The sequence below is a fragment of the Amblyraja radiata genome, chromosome 9 (genome assembly GCF_010909765.2).
Source record: "Amblyraja radiata isolate CabotCenter1 chromosome 9, sAmbRad1.1.pri, whole genome shotgun sequence".
Taxonomy (NCBI): domain Eukaryota; kingdom Metazoa; phylum Chordata; class Chondrichthyes; order Rajiformes; family Rajidae; genus Amblyraja; species Amblyraja radiata.
The window spans coordinates 17,570,588-17,584,022 of record NC_045964.1 but is presented as its reverse complement, the minus strand read 5'-3'; positions in this window follow the sequence as shown (position 1 = coordinate 17,584,022).

Sequence of the window (13,435 nt, the reverse complement as noted above, 5' to 3'; positions counted from 1 at the left end):
CACACTAGGGACAATTTACACTTATACGAAGCCAATTGACCTACAAACGATGCCTTTGGATTGTGGGAGGAAACTGTGGAGATCTCAGAAAAAACGTACGTGGTCACGGAGAGAACGTGCAAACTCCGTACAGACAGCACCCGTAGTCAGGAACGAACCCGGGTCTCCGGTGCTGCGAGCGCTGCAAGGCAACAACTCTACCGCTGCACCACCATGCTAAAGGAATAAGCTGTGGGGATAGAAGGAAGTGGGGAGAGGATGACGGATTTAATAGGGCAAATGGCCACCTTCTGTGTTATAAGTCTGGTTTAAGTCAGCTTTTGAAAGTAACTATTAAAGATCGCCAAGAACATACAGCAATCCGCATTGTCTACCCTATTTCATGGCAATTATTGAACATGTTTTCCATTGTGCTAGCATTGCCTGTGAGCTCTCTCCTTGTAACCCTTGTAACCTTCACTAATCATACTTTGTTATTTATATGGTCTATAAAATGCATGGTGGTTTCATTTTATATTCTTTAATATCGTTTTGAAACTATCCAGAAACATCTGCTGGAAAGGATGTCTTAATGTTCAGCTTCAGTCTCCCATGGCCATCAGGCATTCATCATCATCCACCAAGTCTCTCACAAGAACTTGTGCTGAGGTCAGCTGGCACAGGGAACTGGAACCCCAGCAGCACTTCTGTAGGAGAACAGTGCATTCCCTCTCTCTCCATCCCTCCCCCACCCAAATCACACCAGCTTTCGTTCTCACCTAGCTACAGAAGGGTTTCGGCCCGAAACATTTGCTATCTCCTTCGTTCCGTAGATGCTGCTGCACCCGCTGAGTTTCTCCAGCATTTTTGTGTACCTACAGCTAACAATGGCCTGTTCCTGTATCATCGTCACTTTTTTGCGTATCTTTCATTCATTTGTTCAAATTCTCTCTACATCACCGTCTATATCTCTCGTTTCCCTTTCCCCTGACTTTCAGTCTGAAGTAGGGTCTCGACCCAAAACGTCACCCAATCTCTCCAGAGGTGCTGCCCGTCCCGCTGAGTTACTCCAGCATTTTGTGTCTATCAAAGGGTGGATTAAGACGGAGAATAAAACCTGTCAAAATAATATCAGGGTCTATTTTCATGCGCTCTGGAGGAACTGGCACTGTGCTGACAGAAAGCAGTGCCGTAAGTATGAATGCTTGGCTCGTGAAATGTTTTTGTGAATATGTGCTTGATAAAGTGCTGATCTTTGAATGGTTTAGTTTAGAGATACAGCATGGGAATGGGCCATTTGGCTCTCTGAGTCCACACCGACCAGTGATCACCCATTCACATTAGTCTATACTATCCCACTTTCTCATCCACTACCTGCACAGTAGGGGCAATTTGCAGAGCCATAAAGTCACCTAACATGGAAAGAGGTCCTTCGGCCCAACTTGCCCTTGCTGACCAATATGCCCTATCTACACTAGTCCCAGCTGCCTACATTTCTCCCATATACCTCCAATACTCTCCTATCCATGTACCTGTCCAAATGTCTTGTATATGTTGTTATAGCACAGAGGCCAATTGACCTACAAACCTTTGGAATGTGGGAAGAAACTGGAGCATCGGAAACCCATGCGGTCACAAGGGGAGCGTGCAAAATAACACAGCCAGCACCCGTGGTGAGGATCGGGCCTGGGTCTCTGGTACAGTGAAGCAACAACTATACTAGTTGCATTACTGTGCCACCCATGGTGGTCCCATAGAATCCTTGTAGAGTTACATTGCTTCCAGTGCAACTTTAGTTGGATTGGGAGGAAAGGAATTGAGGTCCCCTGGTCCCAGTGCCTCTATATCCAAGCCCAACCACGAATAATGTGATTGGCAAAATGCTTCATGTCTGTCGAACCTTGAGGCGAAGTGGAGAAATATTAACCCGCTGATAGCACTATTTCAATAGGAAATACAGTGGCAATGAAGTCAATGGGCTGATCATGAGGTTACAGTGGTTTTGGTGCTTTTTTTGCAGAATGCTGTGAAGGGAATAAGATTGTTTTAAACTTTTGTTAAACTTATCTCACTATTTTCCAATGTAGAAACAAGTGTAGTTCGTTCCTACAGGATTCACCCAGACAGACAGTAAACTTCAATGATTCAATAACACTTTATTGTCAATAGACAATAGGTGCAGCTGTAGGCCATTCTGTCATTCAAGCCAGCACCGCCATTCAATGTGATCATGGCTGATCATCCCCATTCAGTACCCCGCTCCTGCCTTCTCCCCATATCCCGTGACTCCGCTATCTTCAAGAGCTCTATCTACCTCTCTCTTGAAAGTATCCAGAGAACCGGCCTCCACTGCCCTCTGAGGCAGAGAATTCCACAGACTCACAATTCTCTGTGTGAAAAGGTGTTTCCTCATCTCCATTCTAAATGGCTTACCCCTTATTCTTAAACTGTGGCCCCTGGTTCTGGACTCCCCCCAACATCGGGAACATGTTTCCTGCCTCTAGCGTGTCCAAGCCCTTAATATGTTTATGTTTCAATAAGATATATGTTTCTTATATGTTTCAATAAGATACCCTCTCATCCTTCTAAATTCAAGGTATACTAGCCCAGCCACTCCATTCTCTCAGCATATGACAGTCCCGCCATCCCAGGAATTACCTTGTAAACCTACGTTGCACTCCCCCAATAGCAAGAATGTCCTTCCTCAAATTTGGAGACCAAATCTGCACACAATACTTCAGGTGTGGTCTCACTAGGGCCCTGTACAACTGCAGAAGGACCTCTTTGCTCCTTTACTCAACTCCTCTTGCTCCTATACTCAACTCACATGTACCTAGGTGCAGTGAAATGCTTTGTTTTGCGTACAACTGGGTAAAATCATACAGCAGATCTCATCTGGGCATTGTGCAAGTGTCGCCACGTTTAGGTGCCGACAAAGTTACAAAGGTTCACCAAACAGCCCTCTCTCCTGCCCGCCCCCCCCCCCCCCCCCCCCCCACCCTGCCCACCTCTATCCAGACCCTTTGTTCTTGGCGCCCCCTCCCCTGCCAGGACCCCCCATCGTTCTTGACAGCCACCCCGTCAGGTAGCTCTGGCCGGCCCTCCTTGCTCTCCAACGACCCTCCTTGTTCTCTGACGGTCCTCCTTGCTTTCCGACGGCCCACCTACCAACTTCTGTGTGGGACATATGTTTGCACTTGGTAACCCCCCCTCCCCACGCATTCTCTGCCTACTGGGAGCTGGAGGAGTCAGAGAGCCCAGAAGTTGGCCTTTCAGCCAATTGAGTTTGCACTGACCATGAAGCACCCATTTACACTTGGCCCACCCTATTCTGCCATTATGCCCATCAACCTACCACCTACTAACTCTCGGGGCAACTTACAATAGCCAATTGATCTACCAACCTGTAAGTCAAAAGGATTTAGGAGGAAACCATAGCCCCCAGGGTGAAACCCATGTGGTAAAGCGGAGAACATGAAAACTCCGCAAAGATAGCCCTCAAGATCACTTAAGTGACAGGGACGGCACGGTGGCGCAGCGGTAGAGTTGCTGCCTTACAGCTGCAGAGACCCAGGTTCGATCCCGACTAAGGGTGTTTGTCTAATGGAGTTTGTACGTTTTCCCTGTGAATGCGTGGGTTTTCTCCGGGTGCTCCGGTTGCCTCCCACACTCCAAAGACGTACAAGTTTGTAAGCGAATTGGCTTGGTATAATCGTAAATTGTCCCTGATGTGTGTAGGATAGTGTTAGTGTGTGAGGAGCACTGTTCGGCATGGACCCAGTTGGCCGAAGGGCCTGTTTCCACGCTGTATCTCTAAACTAAACCAAACAACGTCACCACTCATAACCAATGGTGTAAACCCTGCCCAATGTGGGTTGAGTTTGTGTCAAGACAAGAGGATGTCAATATTACACTTCAATTGATTTTATTAGAAACAAAAGTTTACAAATACTTTACAGACATAAAACTGAACCCAATAATATATGAAAGAGTGGACCCAAGCATCAATATACAGCCGTATTGCACAGTGGAAAATCAGCTCTCATTTTCAGCTATTTACAGTAACTGAGTGCATTTCCCCTTGTCTTAATAACACACACAATACCCAATGTGTTTGTTCAAAACCATGCTACATGATCACTGGGTCACCTGTCGGTTGTTGACTGGGATTGTGCTGCTTCAAGGGGGAAAACATGTATATACAAAAAAGAAAATCAAAATGAGCAGCTTTGAGGAATTTTAGCAGTGAATGGAAAGTTAGCTGGGAAACCGGGGAATCAAATTGATGAAAGCACACGTTCCCCGATCTCCAATTGCCAGTATTGGCTGAATAGCTGGCGTGGGGTCATATTACAGTATGTCTTCTCAGCCTCCTAGAGCCTGAAGGCAGGAGTCTACCATGCTTTATTTTCTAGATGGTTATTCAATAACATCCATTTACTGCCTTGAATAAATGCAGTCTTTCATGTATCGAACACTCGTTTCTGTTTCCCATCTCTAACTACTAGAAAAAAAAAATCTTTATTGAGATTTTTTAGCTTCAGACAAAGACTGACACCGTTTCTGTCAAGAATATTAAGCCTGGGGTTCCCTTGAAAATTTCAAAGCGGAGAGATTAATGGGTAAGAGCTTTGAGGGTTACGGAACCAGGATGGAGAGATGGATTTTCAACAATCAGCCATTGTCCCTTTGGATGGATAACTCACGGGGCTGTGTGTCCTTCTCATGTTCTGATGTTCCTTACCCTACTTCCTGCGTGACATATAACGATCACCCTAATCATCTACCACGGGGAGACTTAGTGGACTCAGGGAATTTGCTTCACATGACTGCAAAAGCTATCTGAAATGGTCAAGTGCCATAGCTACTTCCAAACCCCCTGAGCTGTCTGTTATCTTAGAGCAGGCCACACCAGGCAGCCCAGCCAGCACTAAACCTGTTTAGTTTAGTTTAGTTTAGTTTAGTTTAGAGATACAGCGTGGAAACAGGCCCTTCAGCCCGCCCACCTGCGATCCCCGCACACTAGCACTATCCTACACACTAGGGACAATGTACAATTCTACTGAAGCCAATTAACCTACAAACCTGCACGTCTTTGGAGTGTGGGACGAACCCAGAGAAAACCCACGCAGGAAATGGGGAGAGCTTACTGACTGATGCATGTAAAATTTTTGGTTAGGCAGGCTTAAAATCATAATAAAACATACGTCTGCAGTTTGTGAAGCAAATGCCCATGGAACTTAAGCAGGAACCAGCCACAGTTAACATTAGCTAGAGCTCTATATCGGAGCTTAAGGCATCCGATCAGTGTGAGATGGGAGTCAGGTGGTTGCGACTGGCTGATACAGGAAATCTGCGGATATTTAAGTCAAGTTAACATCTCCTTAGTAGTCATAGATTTCATTGGACACATGAAGCAAACAAGCTAAAAACTCACAAAGCACAAAATAACTCTGTACAATTACATTTTCTCATGAAAGACCAAGGGGGGTACAAAGCCCTTCAGCACACAAGAGAATAATATTTTACAATAATACAAAAATAACATTCCAGTGCGTGTTTATTTATTCCTGGCCCCTCCTCTGCAGTTTGTAACCTTTGCAATTGTGGCGGAGAAAGGCGAACCCAATGTTAAAACAACTGCCTCAAGGGAGCCTTAAAGATCACATACAAAGATCCCAACCATGCTCAGGAGGGGGATGGATCCCGCATATAGACACAAAAAAGCTGGAGTAACTCAAGAGGGATCCCGTATGTTGTATGTTCCATGTGGGTCACTTTACTGGAATGTCAGATCTGTCCTTGAAAGTGGACCATCGTTCTGTTAAACCTGTCAGGTTAGGGCACCCCTTTCCCCTGCAATGGCCACCAGAACAGTGGGTTGAACACATCACTGATAAAACGCTTGGTGGCCACCGATGCATAGTCTCGGGCCCACGAACCGCCACGAGTCGCCTCTCTCAAAATGACTGGGAACCAGACCGAAGTAAATGGGGTCACGGCAAATTGGCTCCTTTCCGCTGAAGACCATCATATTGATCAGGAATAGTCGCCCCTCACACCTCAATGACCTCTGCTCAAGGACGGCGCATCAAATAGCCTTAGTTTTGTTTTTAGTTTAGTTTAGTTTAGTTTTGAGATATTCAGCCCGGAAACGGGCCCACCCAGTCTGTGCTGATCAACGATCTCCGTACACCAGCACTATCCTACACACTGAGGACAATATACATTTCTCACCAAAGCCAATTAACCTACACAACCTGTATTTCTTTGGGATGTGGGTGGAAACCGGAGCACCTGGTGAAAACCCACGTACAAACTCCGTTCAGACAGCACCCACAGTCAGGATCTAAACAAGGCCTCTGGCGCTGTAAGGCAGCAACTCTACCGCTGCGTTACTGTGCCGCATAAGTCAGTAATGTTGACTTTAATGAAGAACCAGTGGGGCGATCAAGGTTGAAAGACATACTTGGACTTAAAGAGAGGGTCAAAAGCATTGAAACCTCCAAGCATCGAAGGGCAAGAATCCATGACAACATGTATCAAAAACAAGAGGCAAACAGTTTGAAATGGGACCAGAGTGGTAGGCTTTTTGACACCAAGAGTGGTTGCTATATTAAACTCACTGCTAGAGGAGGTGGTGGATCCAGACATGATTACCATTTCAAGAGGCATTCAGACAGACACCGTTAGCCAAGACATGGAAGAATGTGGTCCTATTGCGGGCAAGTGGGGTGATTGTAGACGGACAAAATGGTCAGCATTGACGTGATGGACCGAATGTCCTGCTTCTGTGATTTGCAAATCTACGACTCCCTGAGTGCCCGCTGGAATAACCTTTCTTAAACATATATCTGGATTAACCTTGGCTAACAGTTAATGAAAGCCTACCAAGCAATTTCTCAGGCCAACTGCAAAATGGTAAATAAATGCTTACTTTGCCAATGGTCCATGCTTTGTGTGCAATTTATTTCCTTTAATTCTTTATTGGTCGGGTTCCTCTTTGCAAAGATGCATCACACAGGGGTGGGGTCTACATGATGGGGTGCGCCCTCCTTGTTCATACCCGATATGATGTGTGGGTCATGGGGCGGGCAAGGACTGTGGGAGGAGAGGTCTAAAGCCCGTGGCTAATCTTACTCCAGACAATCCACGGCTATCCCCGTCATGTCCTCCCAAGTACTTCCTTCATCCTCATCTTTGCTCCCTCTCCATCTACCTCTCCGGATAGTGTGATTATCTTGTTCAGCTGTTACATTCGCAACCCACTGCTCCTGAATCTCCAACAAGGTAACATGGGTGAGACAAACAACTACGGATGCTGGTTTACACCAAAGGTAGACACAAAGTGCTGGAGTAGCAGGTCGGGCAACATCTTTGGAGGAAAATGACAGGTGACGTTTTGGGTCGGGGCCCTTCTTCAGACAGTCTGACCTGCTGAGTGGCTTCAGCACTTTGTGTCTATCTTTGGTAACACGGGTGTTATTCTTTGTACATGACCTTCAATGTCACCCCACTTCTTGTGTGTTTTTTATACAGGTTTTTTGCCTCATGGAAATAAAAGTCACTTTCTAAACACATCTAAGCAGGTGCAGCAGCTACATGCTTTCCCCCCACTGCCACCCTCCCAAAATAACATAACTTATTATATTTCCCCTGAGAGAGGTCTGAATAAGGTGCACTTTCGTGCCGCGAACTTACAGGTGTTGACAGGAGGCCTAAATGGCTGTCTTTCAACAACAGCCTTGCATGCATTAGCCATCCCTGGCTGAAGTTTGCAAAGCACCCCTTGAGTAGTCGACATGTAAGTAGTTTGAGGGACACCCACTCGGAAGAGAAGTCAATTTGCAAAGATAAGACATTGGAAACTGAAGCTCCCGAGTGGACCACAGAATGCAACGGTTCTCTTGCATGTAATGCAGTGGTTCTGTTGCATTTAATGCAATGGTTCTCTTGCATGCAATGCAGTGGTTCTCTTTCATGCAATGCAGTGGTTCTCTTTCATGCAATGCAGTGGTTCTCTTTCATGCAATGCAGTGGTTTTCTTGCATGTAATGCAATGGTCCTCTTGCATGTAATGAGGTGTCCACGTTCTCAAACCGTGCTCACTTTGAGATGTGATGGTGATATTTACATCCAGGTTCTGGAGATGATTTTGCACTGGCGTCCCGCGCTGGTGGTTGCTGGGCACTCCTCTATTGTAAGGTCACGTAACCGGCTAGAATCTGCCACTTCAGGAGATAAATCTGTACATACTTTGTCTGATTGTAGAGACGATACATAAGTACCGACTTGAAATGTGGAACTGTGCATATTTTGCCCCTGACTTCATTTTGTCTTGATCCATGATATACGCCAATGCTTCGGATCACATTTCATTCTTCTCGAAGCTTTGCAATTGAAGGACGAAGAAATGGGCCGGGGAAGAGGAGCGGATGCTACGAAGTTTGACACGTAGCTCTTTTCATCGCCCTCCAGACCGCCAATGACAACTCACATCTCATTGAGCTAGTCACACGAGACACCAGAGTTGACTGCAGAGGTGAGTTCTCCTCCCTGGAGCTGCCCAAAATCTCTGAGCGACGGAGTCAAGTGACCTTCCCTGAAGTGGACCATAGCTCATCTCACCGCGGTCAAAGGGGGTCAGTGAGGTGAGCGCTTTGGCGAGTTGGATAAGATTGCTTCAACACTCAACTAGGGCCGTTCCTGCTCTTTGAGGTGCCGCAGGCAGCTGCCCCGACATCTCAGTGTAATCTCAGAGAAGGAGCATCGGCCTTTTCCCGCGTAAAGTCGGCGTGACTTTGTTTTTCCGATTGCACGGCACTCTCCTTCTTCCAACCCTAAGGTTCCAGTTCCAGTACGCGATTAAATCAGGCCGTTGCATTCGAGCTGGCACAGCCGCCCCAATGAAACGCAGAGAAATTGCACACTAGAAAAACGAGATCAGTAATACACAAAAAAATAAATTACACAGAATAAATTATAGCAAAAAAAAAGGAAGTTCCCTTGCACCTCTTCCAAGGCTGATGTCAGCAGTCATTGACAAACTTCTGTAGAGTTCCTTGATCAGTTGTTCATTTCCCAGGCAGTCTTTCTGTGGTAGCTGGCTCAGTGTTCAATTGATTGCAGGAAACATTTGGTCACTTCTGCAAGAATGGCTGCACTTATGAAAGCTGCCCGAACAGTGTGTCGACAAGCATTTGCTCTTGCCGTTCCTCTCGAGTAAACTCTACAAGAGGCGGGGGTTGGAGGGGGGAAGAGAGTAGAATTGCAGGTGGATCAAGTGTCAAGGTGTCGGGAGGTGGGGGGGGGAGGAGGAAGGTGCTTAATAAAGTTACTTTCTTCCCCAGGCGAGGCACTTGTGAAGGTGAAACTATAAAATAATTCACTGAAAGGATGACTCCATGAAACTGAAGGAAAATGTGTGCTTGCATGCACAATACATGTTTGAGCAGGTGTGTTTATCTTCAGGAGACCTGTGCTGCAAAAGCCTGGAGATTGAAAGCCTCCACGCCCGTCGTTCAAGCATGCGTCACACGTGAAACCCCACTGACGACCTTTTCCCAATTGAAATCGCACCCATTATTAACGTGGCCCAGTCAATTCTGGGTGGGGATCACCTTAATGTGCTTTCTTGACGTCAGTCATGCATCTAATGGTGTCACCAGCTGCGGCCTGCGTGTTTCCTGCATGACCTGTATAGTTTAGGAGCTGTAGGATTAGGATTAGTGGGGGATTAGTGTGAAGTGGGTGGTTGATTGTTAATGCACACTCAATGGGGCTGAAGGGCATGTTTCTACGCTGCATCTTTCTACGGCTCCATAACCCTATGGTGTATCTCTGATGTGGAAACGAAGAACACATCATGATCAGAAATGGTTCGAAGCGCCTGTACGGTGACATGACTGCCCACGGTGTCTGCTGGCCTGGGATCCCAGTGCTGAAGGTAATGGGAACTCCCTTGGGATATCCCTTCACTGTCCGATGCCTTTGTACAATTCAGGTCGGGGCTGTGTGCTCTGACCTCTGGCCCCTTGACCAGCCCATGATCCAGTGGAGTGGGGACACTCATAGCAGGTATGTCTATCAGTGCCCGCTAAGCCTCCCCTTGGCAGCATTTCATGCAGATTATCGAGAACTAACACCCTTCCAGCGACCAATGCAGCCATGATACAACCATTGGGAGCTTTCCATGAAACTCCCATTGGGAAGCACACAGCTCCCATTTTAGTGCATGGTTCTCAGTGCAAATCACCGCAACGCTGCTGCTAATGTGTCTTTGGACAATGTTGCTAATTTTTGTGAGAGCTCTATTCTAGTTTAGTTTAGTTTAGTTCAGAAATCCAACGTGGAAACAGGCCTCTTGGGCAGGAGAATGGGGTTAGGAAGGAGAGATAGACCAGCCATGATTGAATGGCAGAGTAGACCTGATGGTCCGAATGCTCTAATTCTACTCCTATCACTTGACCTTATGAGTTCACGCTCTAGATGGGCATTTGTGTCACAGGCAACACATGGTTCGAGAAGCAAATTTGGAGTTGCCTCCAAATTCATGGCAGATTTTCATTTTAGTTTTAATTTTACAGTACGTAATCAGGCCCTTCTGCCCATCGAGTCGGTGCAGACCAGCAATCACCACACACTAACACTATCCTACAAACTAGGGACAATTTTACAATTTTACCAAAGCCTGCAAGCCTTTGGAGTGTGGGAGGAAACCGGAGAAAACCCGTGGGGTCACAGGGAGAACGTGCAAACTCCGTACAGACAGCACCCGTAGTCAGGATCGAACCTGGCTCTCGGGCGCTGTAAGGCAGCAGCTCCACTGCTGCGCCACCGTGCTGTCAAAGATACCACATCTAGACTCAGAAACATTCTGACAGTGACACCCTCAAGCTCACTGCTACTCAGTCTGTCAAACACAGAATGCTCATCTCCAGCCCATAGTCTTTACCATTCAAAGACGAAGCTCAGCGCAGTCTAATCACCACGCCATTTCCTGATGGTTGCCAAACCTACACTTTGTCCTTGGGAGTTTCCAGGAATTAAAGGCTGGTCTCCAGGAGATTGCTGTGAGCATATCTGGGGGAAATTCAGGGGAAAGAAGGTTGTTTTGAGGACTACGGCCATCTTGCAAACTAATTACAGTAATGTTAGAAACGAAACTAGAGATGAATGTTGAGCATTAATTTTATGTCAGAGGAAATGGTTAGCCAGCCATGTATCAAAGACAGGTATCCTGGTTGGATCACAGATCTGCCAAATTTTCACTGAATGTTAGGAAAAATTTGTGCTGATTTACAGAAAATTGTATTTCTTTGGTCCCATTATCTGCTCAACAATCTGCCTGTGCAACATTTGATAGACTGCTACAACCCACCCCAGTGCATGGCTCATTCACTAAACAACGGACTTGACAATAAACTAAACTAAATAGGCTGCAACCAATGCCAATTGCTGAAAGATTCAGGAAGGAGAGGGAAAGGAGGACGAGATGGAAATTGAAAAGGTGGAGAGAGAGAAGGAACCAAGGATGAAATAAATTGTGAGATACAAAGGACCTGACCGAGAGACAATAAACGGGAAATGGTCAGAATGAAAGGAAGGAGGCAACAAAGATAAAGGAGACAGAGAGAGAGAGAAAAAGAGAGAGAGAGAGAGAGAGAGATAGAGAGAGAGAGAGAGAGAGAGAGAGAGAGAGAGAGAGAGAGAGAGAGAGAGAGAGAGAGAGAGAGAGAGAGAGAGAGAGAGAGAGAGAGAGAGAGAGAGAGAGAGAGAGAGAGAGAGAGAGAGAGAGAGTGAGAGACAGAGTGAGAGAGAGAGATACAGAATTAAAGAACGAGACATCAAGAAGTGTAGAGACAGCAAAAGCGGTGGAGAGCCTCAAGAGAGAACGGCAAGGGGGATAGATGGGACAATGCAATCAGATGGAGATGGGGTATGTTTATCCGAAACATAGCCTGAGACGAAACATTCGGAATAAAGCGTTAATTGAAACTGGCAGGCTTCAACAACAGGAATCAGAAAAAAGATTACTACTTCCTGCACACCATCCCACGTCCCACTAATTAAAATGTCTGGAGCCTTTCATTAGCTCCTTCCTCCTCTTATTTCTCTAGTGAAATGTTTTGATCTATCTGAAGGACAATTAGAGATGCTGTAAATAGAACAGAAAGAGAGAAGGAGGAGGGAGAGATTGTGTAGAGTGGATTCCTAGTGGCAAGCCTGAACTGAGGACAGAGAAGTTATCCTAAATACAGGTTTCATTTCACTTGACTGTCCATGGAACTGATCACCTATCTCAGCAATGGGTCAATAATGCAAAGATGATAGGAGGCTATGGGACTAATTCATGTAAAAGGGATTAGTATAGATGGACGTAACGGCAACATGGATTTGATGGGCCGCAGGGCCTGTTTCTGAGCCGTACATCTCTTAAGACTTATCAGTTAGGAATACAGACCAAGCACTGGAGATCACTTAGTATATTTACAGGGAATGGTATTACTACTGGGGAAGGGGACAGGGTGAGGTCCAGTACCAAATAACATACAGTAAAATAGTTTATTAGTCCATTTTCTGGTGTGAGATTAAAAAGTACTGAAGCCAATTTGCAGACCCCAGAAAACATGTGCAAAAGGAGCTGGCTAATCAGCTTTCCAGTGACACTGACAAAGGGATAAATTGTGGCCACTACACCAGTGTAACTCCTCCAAAGCAGCAAAGTTGCCTCCTTCCATCTGAGAGAGTAACTATGGTCTGAAGAAGGGTCTCAACCCGAAACATCACCCATTCCTTCTCTCCAGAGATGCTGCCTGTCCCGCGGAGTTACTCCAGCTTTTTGTGTCTATCTTTAGAGTTTGGACCAGGTTTAAGGCATCATTTGCAAACTGCTTTCTCTGAAAATGCAGCTCGCCCACTGCATTACACCAGCAAATGTTGTGCATTTCTCTGAAGTTGTTCTAGACTCGCAATGTGTTGGAAAAGCTATCGTGAGGATCTGGCTGTGTAGAAATACAGAACCTCGTGGAGGCTTATTTAGTGAAGAGTTTGTTTGAAAATTCCAGATTTGTCATCCTAAATGTTTGCCCCAATGTTATTATTAATTGTCTTTTTCATTAGATGTTACTTTAGACTTTAGAGATACAATGTGGGTCTGCACCGACCAGCGACTAGGGACAATTTAAAACATACACAAGCCAATTAACCTATAAACCTGGCCGTCTTTTGGAGTGTTGGAGGAAACCGCACTAGGATCGAACCCAGGTCTCTGGCGCAGTAAGGCTGTAACTCTACCGCGGCGCCACTTTTCCTTCAAGTTCCTGAACTAAAATAAGCAATTGTCTCTGATCTGAGACCCTATCCCATCGTGTGAGCCACCTTTGCTACTTGACCCAGCATTTATGAATTAGATCTTGTTTGATGCACTTGGGACAGTCTTTTGCACATACTGTGG